The 13,103-nt window shown below is 35.1% G+C and overlaps 1 long non-coding RNA gene across 1 annotated transcript in view; it reads left to right on the top strand.

The window, feature by feature from the left end:
- LOC130455637 (uncharacterized) overlaps positions 1–13,103 on the top strand; it is a 30,189-nt gene that overhangs the window by 4,999 nt on the left and 12,087 nt on the right. The window contains exon 2 of the long non-coding RNA XR_008913739.1: positions 3,642–3,868. This is a non-coding gene — a long non-coding RNA (uncharacterized LOC130455637). The remainder of the gene's footprint in view (positions 1–3,641; positions 3,869–13,103) is intronic.

The raw sequence follows: 13,103 nt of genomic DNA, 5'->3' as shown, positions 1-13,103 counted from the left end.
GGAAGAAGGAATGAAGGAAGATTGGAAGCAGAGAGCTAGCTATGAGACAATCTGTATTATTTATCAGGATAACAATAATAAGCTGTTTTCTTGCCTGAACATTAAAAATGAATACTTGTTCACTGAGTCACAGAAACTCAAATTTGAATGGGATCTCACATCTCATATAGTTCTTTGATATAATCTAACTTAACCCTTTCACTTTTCAGATAAAAGAACTGAGGTTAAGGGAAGTGATTTGTCCATTATCAGATGCAGATAACAGAGTCAGGATTCAAATTCAGGATATTTGACTACAAATACCATGGTCTTCTATATCATGGTTCCTATACTAGCTCCTTTTTCTCTCTATCAAATTAATATTTTTTGAATATTTTGAAATATAAAGATAAAAATGACCACCAACAATAACTGTAACCTCAATTATGTTAATTGTGAATTATCAACACATCAGTGATAGAAAATGTTCTATTTCTCACAGTTTATCATTTCAACATAAAACAAACAAAGCTGGTGAAATTCAAACTTAGACTGTGGTCTTTCAAAGAGAAAGCAGGTTTTTTTTTAAGGGCTAAAACTGGTGTGCTATTTTGTCTTGAAATTTCTCATATTCATTTACACCTATAATGTGTGACTGGACACTAGCTGTATCTTTTCCATCTTTTGACACATGAAGATGTAGAGTATGAATTCTTGTATTACATGGCATGATGACACTATCTCAGGACTTCCTCTAATTTGCTATTGGATCTTCTTCCCATTCTGTTGTTACTCCAAAGCAAGCATTCTTGGAATGCAAGTTTTAACTATTCACGTTAAACAGTCTGGTTGGCCAACATCAAGACTGAGGGAGGACAAGTTATTTAGTCCTTTTTCCAATAGTGTGATTTTTGCCTCTTTGGATAGATGACTAACTGGAGAAAAGTAGCATACTGCCATTTTTTTTTGCAATTCATAAGTACATTAAACTACCTTTTGCAAAAACCCTATTGCTATTAAAAACTCTACTTGTATTTTGAAAGATGTCTTAGAAAATGCTTCTTTGTCTTCTAATTTTCTCTAACAAAACTATAATTTCTACTCTAGGTGAGGACATTTTGTAGTCACCCTTGAAGTAAAAAAGAAATACTAAGGATCCTCACGATTGTTGTGTTTGTTTGTTTTTTTCCATCTCAAGGAGGAAATGAAAATGCTTTCTCCTAGCAGCATTAAAACTTTTCAGTAGTTTGGGGGGCCAGTGGCATATTGCAGCTCTCTTGGTGGTATAGAAATGGCTGTCATGTGACTGGTTTCCCATGGATAACCATTACCTCCTGTCAGTAAGAAATGTGAAGATGAAAAACAGTGTCACCAAACACCGACAGTATCCTTGTATTTTTTACTTAAGGGCTGCTGGAAGACTTCCTGCTGGGGGCTCAAATATGTGAACAGCTGCCTCCTGACCATAATCTGTCACTTGCAGCACATTGCTGGCTGCCCACTTAAGAACAGTATCATTTGGGACCTTGAAGCGAGTCAAAGAAGCAGGAGAACCTGGGAAGAGGCACAGTGCCAAACCCAAAGCAGGAGCAGCCAGAAAACCATTACATGGTCTGTGAGCATCAAGTATGATTGGTAGAGGCAGGGAATCCTGAGTGGGGCTATTCAACCTTTTCTTCAATGGCTCCTGTGATCTGGCTTTGGCAGCTGGGCCATCAGCATTCTAACTTTTCCTAAGTAAGTGAACAGAGAGAAATATGTTGTAGACATTTTCTCACCTGAATAATGCAACAAATGTTCTGGCCTTCTTGGAAAAAAAAAGGATGTCTCAGATATCCTTGCTTATTTATCTAACTGTCAAAAAATCTATCATCTCTTCAAGGGATTAATAAATACCAAGGGGAGTAGTTGTTTCGTTCTTTCCTTATGACCAAAAAATTAATCCTACTAGGCTCTATCAATCAACGATTAGAGTACCAGTCTGGATGATATCCATGTAATGGAAAGTCTCATTTGAATTGATTGATCTGCTGGATAACTTAGATAAAATGCAGTCTGCATTTATTCATCTTTTTTGCTTAATAATGAGCTGTCTGATATTTCTACTCTTTTGATATATGCTGTATTCTAATATAAAGCAATCAGCACCTGCATCTTCTCTCTTCCTTTGCCATGTTTCCTTGAGATTTCCTTTCTTTCACTTTTTTTCATTGTTTATGCTTTGAAAAGGGCTTTCTGGGAGAAAGTGAAATCCCAATGTCCTGATCTAATGAAATCTTCAAAAATTCTTGCCTTTTCTTGCTAAAAATAGGAGGAATTTTTTCTGGTTACTTTGCCAGATCCCAGTTAGAATATAATACTTTGCCATATCTCTAACAATCATGGTCAGATAGGGCTCAGGGACAGAAAGAAATTGGGCTGATGTGGGTGGAAGAGAGACATTAAGTATAGTAGCACTGTAATACTGTTACATATGGAAAGAGGAGATAAATTTTGCCTCATTTAAGTTTTAAAAAATAATTATTTTATTGTTATATCACCTATATGTCCCAAAACATCCTCCTTCTCCTCTTCCTAGGAAGTCACTTATAACAAAAACAAATTAAAAAGGGAGAAAATGTCTAGTAACACTAAACTAAGACGTGAGATAATCTGACACAACATACATTATTCCATAGCCATAATGGGCTACCTCTGCAAAGAAGGCAGGGAGATATGACAGGCTGAATTTTTAAAAAAGGAATCTATTTGCAAAGTTGCCAACTAAATTTAAGTACCTGAAGTCTCTCTGTGGTTACATCAGCTTATTGGATGTTTGATGATTATCTGTTGGGTAGGAGAGAAGATGTATTTATGAAAAGGAACTGCTTGAAGCCAGTTGGACTCATGGGATGCATAAATTTATTTTGCTGAGATCACTATGAATCAGGCCTCTTTCAAATCCAGAACTAATTAATTAGACCAGGAATATTCAAAACATGAGTGTTACATACTGTCCAAATCATGTATGTTTTTGCTCAGACTGTCCTGGAGAGGAATGGGGCTGAGGGGTAGCAGGAAAGATTGGCCACCAAAAATAAAGGTAAAGCTCTTCTTCTGTCATTGTTTTAGACTCACTATATGCCCATTCTGGTGCTTCAGGGAAAATTACTTGTAACTTATAAAGATGATATTCATTTATATAGCTCTTCAAGGTTTGAAAAATGTAATACAAATATGATGTCATTTGATCCTTACAGTAGTAGGTAGATGCTTTTATTATCCTCATTTTACAAATGAGGAATGATTTGTCCGTGGTCATACAACTAGTACAGGTCAGAGCCTGGCTACTCCCTAAAGTGTGAATAGGAAAGCACGCAAAATACAAGAAATCAGGTATGGAGAAGCTGTTTCTTAAATAGAAATGGTATTTTAATATATTTAAGGCCTACTCACTTGCATTTATAGAAATACTTCAAACAAGGTTCAGAAACTTAAAACTACTTTCATACACTACCAAGAAGAAGAGGCTTAAATGTCCAAAATTGAAGCAGTTTCTTGGACAACTAAATAGGAATTTTACATTTTCCTTACATCATCCAAATAATTCCTTCCAGGACTATGTTGCCTGATAAACCAGACTAAGTGTTGAACTCTTTTCTATATTTGTGGTAACCTTTCAGATACAGCAAATCCCGCTGATTTCAGTTGGTCCTAAACTGGGAACCCAGGATTGTAAACCTTCCAAACTCAAAAGGTTGCCTCTAAGCTTGGATGAATATGTCTTGGGATTGCTGTTCAATCATCTTTGCCCAAGAAGAGAAACACAAAGTGGAAAAGTCAGCCAGGGACCCCAAGACCCAGTCTTAGTTCACTTAGCAGAACATTTGATCCAGCTGTTCCATCCATGGTAGGTGTTATCGGTTGGTTAGGGTGGGAAGAAGGGAAGGATGACTCTACTAACCATTTGTGGAAGAATTACTTGTGACACATCCCAAAGGATCAAGGAGATCTGAAAAGTGTATCTCCCAAATTTTAACTGCTAAAAAGCCCACTTTCCTCACTCTGACAGGAGGTCATGCCTTCAGGAAAGACCAAGAGATCACTGAGAATTTGCTGCTTCAGTGAGTCACTTCACATGGTCAACTGGAAATATCAAGGGAGTTCTAGGAATTAATGAAATGGCAGTCTGATATTCTTTTTTTTTTGGTATTTAATTTTATTTCATTATTTTTTAACTTAAGTATATTTATTTAATTAATTAATTTAGAATATTTTTCGATGGTTACAAGATTCATATTCTCTCCCTCCCCTCCTCCCACCTCCCTCCCATAGCCAATGAGCAATTTCACTGGATTTTACATGTGTCATCATTAAGACCTATTTCCACATTATTAATATTTTCACTAGAGTGATCATTTAGAGTCTACACCCCCAATCATATTCCCAATGACCCATGTGATCAAGCAGTTGTTTTACTTCTGTGTTTGTACTCCAACAGCTCTTTCTGTGGATGTGAATAGCATTCTTTCTCATAAGTCCCTCAGAATTGTCCTGGATCACTGCATTGCTCTTAGTAGAGAAGTCCATTACATTTGATTGTACCACATTGTTTCTGTCTCTGTGTACAATGTTCTTTGGGTTCTGCTCCTTTCACTTTGCATCAATTCCTGGAGGTCATTTCAGTTCCCATGGAATTCCTCCATTTCATTATTCCTTTGAACACAATAGTGTCCCATCACCAACATATACCACAATTTGTTCAGCCATTTCTCAATCGAAGGGCATTCCATCATTTTCCTTTTTTTTTGCCACCACAAAGAGTGTAGCTACAAATATTTTTGTACATGTATTTTTCCATATTATCTTTTTGGGATATAAACTGAGAAGTGGTATTGTTGGATCAAAGGGAGGCAGGCTTTTAAAGTCTTTTGGGCATAGTTCCAAATTGCCTTCAAACTTGGTTGGATCAATTCACAACTCCACCATCAATACATTAGTGTCCAGATTTTGCAACATCCCCTCCAACACTTATTACTTTCCTTTGGTGTCATATTGGTCAATCTGCTAGGTGTGAAGTGGTACCTCAGAGTTATGTTGATTTACATTTCTCTAAATATAAGAGATTTAGGACACTTTTTCATGTGCTTATTGATAGTTTTAGTTTCTTTATCTGAAAATTGCCTATTCATGTCCCTCACCCGTTTATCAATGGGGGAATGGCTTGATGTTTTTGTACAATTGATTTAGCTCCTTATAAATTTGAGAAATTAGATCTTTGTCAGAAGTTTTTGTTATAAGGATTTTTCCCAATTTGTTGCCACCCTTTGGTTGCATTGGTTTTGTTTGTACAAAACTTTTGAATTTAATGTAATCAACATTATTTATTTTACATTTTGTAATATTCTTTATCACTTGTTTGGTTTTGAAATCTTTCTTTTCCCATAGATGTGACAGGTATACTATTCTATGTTCACCCAATTTACTTATACTTTCCTTCTTTATATTTAAGACATTTACCCATTCTGAATTTATCTTGGTGTAGGGTGTGAGATGTAGATCTAAACCTCATCTCTTCCATACTGCTTTCCAATTTTCCCAGCATTTTTTGTCAAATACTGGAGTTTTGTCCCAAAAGCTGTGATCTTTGGGTTTACTTTATACTATCTTGCTGAGTTCATTTACCCCCAGTCTATTCCACTGATCCACTCTTCTGTCTTTTACCCAGTTCTATATTGTTTTGATGACCACTGCTTTATATTGCAGTTTAAGATCTGGTACTGCCCGGCTCCCATTCTTCACATTTTTTTTCATTATTTCCCTTGACATTCTTGATCTTTTGTTCTTCCAAATGAACTTTGCTATAATTTTTTCTAACTCAGAATCAAAAAAGTTTCCTGGTAGTTTGGTAGGTATGGTAAATTAATTTGAGTAGGATTGTCATTTTTATTATGTTACCGTGTCTTACCTGGGAGCAATTAATATTTTTTCATTTGTTTAGATCTAGTTGTAATTATGTGAAAAGTCAATTTTAGTTGTGTTCATATAATTCCTATGTTTGTCTTGTCAAATAGATTCCTAAATATTTTATATTGTCTAGGGTCATTTTAAATGGAATTTCTCTTTCTAACTCTTCATGCTGAGTTGCATTGCAAATATTGGAAAAGCTGATGATTTATGTGGTTTTATTTTGTATCCAGCAACTTTGTTAAAGTTTTGTTTATTTCCACAAGCTTTATAGTTGATTCTCTAGAATTCCCTAAGTAAACCATCATCTGCAAAGAGTGAGAGATAGACTCCTCATTACCTATATTAATACCTTCATCTTCTTTTTCTTCTCTAATTGCTACTGCTAGTGTTTCTGGAACCCTATATATATATAATGTGTGTGTGTGATAATGGGCATTCTTGTTTCACTCCTGATCTTATGATCTTATTTGGAAGGCTTCGGATTTATCCCCATTGCTGATAGTTTTGAATATATTCTATTTATTATTTTTAGGAAAGGTCCTTCTATTCCTATACTTTCTGTTTTTTTTTTTCAATAGGAATGAGTGTTGTATTTTGTCAAAGACTTTTTCTGCATCTATTGACATAATCATGTGATTTCTGCTAGTTTGGTTGTTGATATGGTCATTTATGTGGATAGTTTTCCTAATATTAAATTGTCCTTGCACTCCTGGCATAAATCCCATCTAATCATAATGAATATCCCTCATGATCACTTGCTGGAGTCTTTTTGATAGTATTCTATTTAAGATTTTTCATCTATGTTCATTATTGAGATTGGTCTATAGTTTTATTTCTCTGTTTTTGGTCTGCCTGGCTTTGGAATCATTACCGTATTTGTTTCGTAAAAGCAATTTGACAGAACTCCTTCTTTGCTTATTTTTTCAATTAATTTGTATAGTATTGGCATTAGTTGTTCTTTACATGTTTGATAGAATTCACTTGTGAATCAAACTGGCCCTGGGGATTTTTTCTTAGTGAGTTCTATGATGAATTATTAAATTTCTATTTTGGATATGGGATTATTTATGTATTCTATTTCTTCTTCTGTTAATCTAGACTGTTCATATTTTTGCAAATATTCATCCATAAATCTAGATTGCTTTATTTGTTGACATATAATTGGGCAATATACTTCTTAATAATTAATAATTACCTTAACTTCTTCATTGTAGGTGAGGTCACTCACTTCATCACTGATATGGTTAATCTGGTTTTCTTCTTTCCTTTTTTTTTAAATTAGATTAACCAGTATTTCATCTATTTTATTTGTTTTTTTTTTCAAAGTACCAGCTCCTAGTCTTATTCATTAATTCAATAGTTCTTTTACTCCCAATTTTATTAATTTATCCATTTAATATTTAGGATTTCCAATTTAGTTTTTATCTGGGGATTTTAAATTTGTTCTCTTTCTAGTTTTTTTAAATTTGCATGCCCAAATCATTGACCCTCTCTGATTTGTTGATATATGTACTCAGGGATATAAATTTTCCCCTGAGTACTGCTTTGGCTGCTTCACATAGATTTTGATATGATGTCTCTTCATTGCCATTCTCTTCAATGAAATTAATAATTGTTTCTATGATTTGATCTTTAACCAACCAGTTTTGGAGAATCTTATTTGGAGAAATTTATTTTCCAATTAATTTTTGATTTGTCTCTCCACATATCCTTAATAATTATAATTTTTATTACATTATGATCTGAAAAAAGTTGCATTTATTATTTATTTATTATTTATTTATTATTTTTGCTTTTTTTGCATTTGTTTGCCATTTTTTTATGCCCTAGTGCATGGGCAATATTTGTGAATGTACTATGTGCTATTGAAAAAAAGGTGTATTCCTTTTTGTCCCTATTTATTTTTCTCCATATATCTATTGACTCTAATTTTTCTAACATTTCTTTTACATATCTAATCTCTTTATCATTTATTTTTTAGTTTGATTTATCTAGATATGATAGAGGAAGGTTCAGGTCTCACACTAGTATAATTTTACTATCTATTTCCTCATCAACTCTGAAAAAAATGTTTTTGCTATGCCATTTGCTGCATGCATGTTGAGTACTGATATTTCCTCATCATCTATACTGTCTTTTATCAGGATATAATTCCTTCCCTATCTCTTTTAATCAGATCTATTTTTACTATGGCTTTGTCAGATATCATGATTGCAACTGCTGCCCTCTTTTTCTCAGTTGATGTCCAATAGATTTGGTTCCATCCTCTTACCTTTACCGTATGTGTGTCTACTTTCTTCAGGTGTGTTTCTTGTAGACAACATATGGTAAGATTTTGGTTTCTAATCTATTCTGCTATTTCTTCCATTTTATGGATGAGTTCATCCCATTTCCATTCAGAGTTATGGTTACCACCTGTGCATTCCATATCATTTTGGTTTCCCCTCCTCGTCCTGCCCTTTCTTCTTTCACTATTTCCTTCTATCCCAGAGTTTTGCTTTTAATCAGATCCCGACCCTTATTTTACTTCCTTTTCCACCACCTTTCTTCTTATTTCCCCCTTATTTTTTTACAGGGTCTATTAAAATCCCTCTCCCCTCCCTTTCCCTCCCTTTTGGTATGTCCTGACCCACTTACCTTCTTGGTTTTTCCCTCTCAACTTCTCTATAGGGTAAGATAGAATTCTATACCCCAATGAGTTGGGTTTAAGTACTATCTATTGGCAATCTCTTCCTCTCCTTCTTATAATAATATTCTTCCCTTCCCCCTCTCATGTGCCTCTTATTTTGGTATAATTTATGATATTTTTCTTCTTCCTTCAAGTTTCTCTTGGTGCTATCTTCTATCTCCCCTTTTTTCCTATATAACATCTGAAACTACTTAGTACTCCAATCTCTAACTATGAATAATTCTTCTAACTACTATGACAGTGAAAACAATTTTTGAGAGTTACAGATATCATTTTTCTATCTATGAATAGAAACAATTTGACCTTTCTGAAGCCCTTAATTTTTTCCTCTTTCTTTTTTATTTTTTTGTTTTCCTCTTGAATTTAGTATTTGGACATCAAATTTTCCATTTAGTTCTGGTCTTTTTTTTTTTTTTTACAAATACTTGGAAATCTATTTTGTTAAATGCCCATACTCTGTCCTGGAAATATAGAGTCAGAATTGATGGCTAGGTGATCCTTGGTTGTAGACCCACTTCTCTTGCATTTCTGAATATCACATGCCTTGTAGTCCTTTAGCTTGGAAGCTTCCAGATCCTGTGTAATCCTGTCTGGTGTTCCTTGATATCTGAATTGTCTCTTTCTGGCTTCTTGCAATATTTTCTCCTAGGCTTGGAAGCTCTTGAATTTGGCAATTACATTTCTGGGGGTTGACTTTTTAGGATTTAATATAGAGGGTAGTCTATGGACTCTTTCAATGTCTATTTTGCCCTCTTGTTCAAGAATATCAGAGCAATTTTCTTAGATCATTTCTTTTTATATGATGTCAAGGCTTCTTTTTTTCCTTCTAGGTTTTCAGTGAGACCTGTGATTCTCAAATTGTCTCTCCTGGACTTGTTTTCCATGTCAGTTATCTTCTCAATGATATATTTCATATTTCCTTCTATTTTGTCTTTCTTTTGACTTTGCTTTATTAATTCTTGCTCTCTTATGAGATGATTAGCTTCTACTTGCCCAATTCTAGTCTTTAAGGACTGGTTTTCAGCTGTGATATTTGATTTTCCTTTTCAGTTTGGTATAGCCTGCTTTTCATGGCTTCCAGCAGGTCAATTCTGTTCTCCAATTTGCTTATTATTTCATTTGATTTCTGTGCCTCTTTTTCCAAGATGGAGATCCTGTCTTTTAAACTGTTATTTTTCCTTTTGAATTATTTGCATTTCTTTCTTCCACTTTTCTTCCCATTGTTCCTCCATCTTACTTGATTCCTGAACTCCAATTTGAGTTCCTCAACAGCTTGTAAACAATTTCCCTTATTTTTGGAAAGTTTGGATGTGTTTTCTTGTTTGTCACTCTTTGCTGTTGTCTCTGTACTCTACTCCTTTTCTCCATAGCAATGATCCAATGTCAGAGGCTTTCTCTGTTGTAGCTTAATTTTTTGGTATTTGTGGATTGTAGTTCTTGTGTATTGGTGGTCATTGTTTTGTTAGTTTTATATTCCCTTCTCAGCCAGAAGTCTGAGTGAGGAGGGCAGGTTGCACTACGTGTAGGGAGTTACAGAGCATTTTTTGCCCTGAATCTATTTTTCATGTCTCTGCTGTGTCTGCTGTGGGCAGCCCGACTCTGGAATATCTCTGCTCCTGCCCTCCTCAGGTCCCAAGTCTTGCTGCCAAGACTTTGTATTATCCACAGGGGTTAGACTGTGGTGCACTCAGGCAGATCCCAAGAATTTAGAGATTGCCTTGGCCTTTGGTCTGACTCTAGCAAGGTATGTAGTTTGGGAGAATTGTGATCAGCTCCTGCTTTGTTTGGTAAGTGCAATTTTATCCCCTTATACCATGGAGATGCCCCTTTCCACATATGATTTTGACTTTTATCCTTTTGAGAAACTTTGTTGTAATCAGTAGTAGGAAGAGTTGTTATGTTCCTCCTACATTGCAGGTACCTTAGTCTGGAAGTCTTAGTTTGATAGTCTTAAAGAAAGTATCCATCAAGTTACTGGAGATTAACCAATAATCATTCTTTGATCTGAAGTCAGAAGTAGTTTATTAGTTACAGTGTTGGTCTTGGTGTCAAAAGAACCTGAGTTTAGAGCTTGCTAAAGACACCAGCAAGGTGATCCTATTAAAATTACTTAATTCCCAAACTCAGTTTCTGCATCTATAAAATGGGGGTTATAATAGCATTTATTTCATAGAGAGGTTGTGATGATCACATGAGTTATTATTTGTTAGGAACTTTTCAAACCTTAAGGCGCTATATAAATCCTAAATATTATTCTGCTATTAACATAAGCTAATTATGTTAAAAAGCTGAACATATTTAAGCATTATATAAATGCTAGCTATTATTAATATTAGACATGTTTGTATTCTAGAATTAAGAGGATCTTTAATTGGGATGCTGCTGCATCCAGGTGCCAGGGAAGGAATGGGCCAGAATGAGTGATTAGGAGTACTCAACTAAGCACAGCAGGACAAGACAGAAACAAAAATAAAAATAAAAGTGACATCTTTACTGGGCCAGTCAGTGAGGCAGTGAGAACAGGAGGAAACAAGGGCTGGAATCTTGGACTAATACAGATTGAGGCTTATAGGACTGACAATATGGGATTTGGTGCCATGCTGGTGACCTTGTCTTTTATGCCAATGCTACATGCAGGCCATCCTATTTTTCTTTGTATGGCCTATTAGCTGCATAATACTGAAATTTGTTCAGATATTCCTAGGGGAATAATAGGAAATTATAGCATTTTAATTTTGCAAAATGTTTTACTCATATTAACTTGTGTTTTGCCCACAACTCTGGGAAGCAGATGCTATTATTTTTCCCATTCTTAGGTAAACTGTGGCTGAGAGAGGTTGATTGATTTAGGGTCATGTAGCACAGGTTCTGAGACTAGATTTGTAACTAAAGCCTTCCTGAATCCAAATCCAGAACTCCAACCCCTGTGCAATTTATATGGAACATTTTTCACTCTATCCAACTTCCCTCTCTCAGCAATATTTTCTGTGATTGGATTTTAATTTTACTGATTCCTGACAGACACTGAAATCTTCCACAAACTATTGTAGTATAGACTTTTTCTGACTAGCTTCCCTTTGTAAAGAGTGAACCTCCTTTTCATGGACTCTTCTGTATGAACACAAAGTTGGCAGAGTCACTACTGGGCCACTGTCCAGCAGCAGAGAGACTCACATGTTCTGGGACACAGCTCTGAAGCTTTTCACATCTGTCCATGCGCTGAAGCTTAATTCACATCTGCAGCAGAGCCACCTCACCATCTGGAAACCATTGTGTTTTTGTGGTTATAAAACTCAATGCTCCATGCTGGCTACTCTTGACATTGGCTGCTCCTCAGCTTAGTTTGGGAGTTAACTTTAGAATAATTACTTTAGGCATGTGCAGTAGAAATGTACTCTTGACCCAATCATTTCCCTAAGGATATTTGCTCACAATTTCTGATGATCATTCTTTTCCTTTATTATGTTTATGACTATATGTGTGTCCTGCTTCTGGCCATGTTTCCAGATCTTCAATGAGAAGCCTTTTGCCTACCATGTTTTCTGGAAAGTCAGATTTTCTTGTGAATTCTAGCTGGTTTTTGCATAGTTTTAGAGGGATGAACAGGTTCAGGGATTGTCCCTGAGCTGGTCAAAAAACCACCGAGGAGCATTGAATCAGTTTAACTTGTTTCTATGTTCATGCCAGGGTTTCATGGTATTGAGCAATCATATTTACCACTTGGGTGAAGAATCAAAAGCTGACATAGGTTGATTATTTTTAAATCTCAAGCCTTAGTCCACTGACTATTTTAATTTCCAACCTTTGTGTGTAGTTATGATTTTCTTTTTTTTATCCAAAAAGTGTCACTCTATGCTGTAGTTTTCATAAGATAACCTATGTAGATTCAATTTCTTAGTTTGTATTTTGTTCTAATAATTAAAACTTTATATTAATTTCATTACACTACAAACAAATCTTAAATTTATAACAGAACTCAATAAAATTATATAATTACCTTGTAGACTTCACTGCCATTGAGAGGTAGCCTGGTTCAGTGGATAGAACTATGGACTTAGAATCAGGAAGAGATGAGTTCAAATACAGTCTTCAGATATTTACTTGTTTTGTAACCTAAGGCAAATCACTTAAGCTCTCAGCCTCACTTTCACCATTTATAAAAGAGGAAAAATAATAGTACCTTACCTTACAGGTTGGTTAAGAGGAAACTATGAGATAAAATGTATAAAGAGCTATATAATTAAACTATATAATTATATAATAGGAGGAGTTAGATGGTTCAGTGGATAGAGTACTGGACCAAGAATCAGGAAGACTTGAGTGCAAATCCAGCCTTAGACACTTACTGTGTGACTTTGAGCAAGTCACTTAATTTCTGTTCGCTTTAATCCACTAGAAAAGGAAATGTCAAATCACCCCAGTATCCTTGCCAAGAAAACCCCAGAGACAGTGTGGTCTATAGGCATCCTAAAAGGTTGGATGGCTG

This window comes from Monodelphis domestica, chromosome 7 (assembly GCF_027887165.1).
Source record: "Monodelphis domestica isolate mMonDom1 chromosome 7, mMonDom1.pri, whole genome shotgun sequence".
NCBI classification, from domain to species: domain Eukaryota; kingdom Metazoa; phylum Chordata; class Mammalia; order Didelphimorphia; family Didelphidae; genus Monodelphis; species Monodelphis domestica.
The sequence above is the reverse complement of the archived record's forward strand: the minus strand, read 5'-3'. Positions and strand labels throughout refer to the sequence as shown.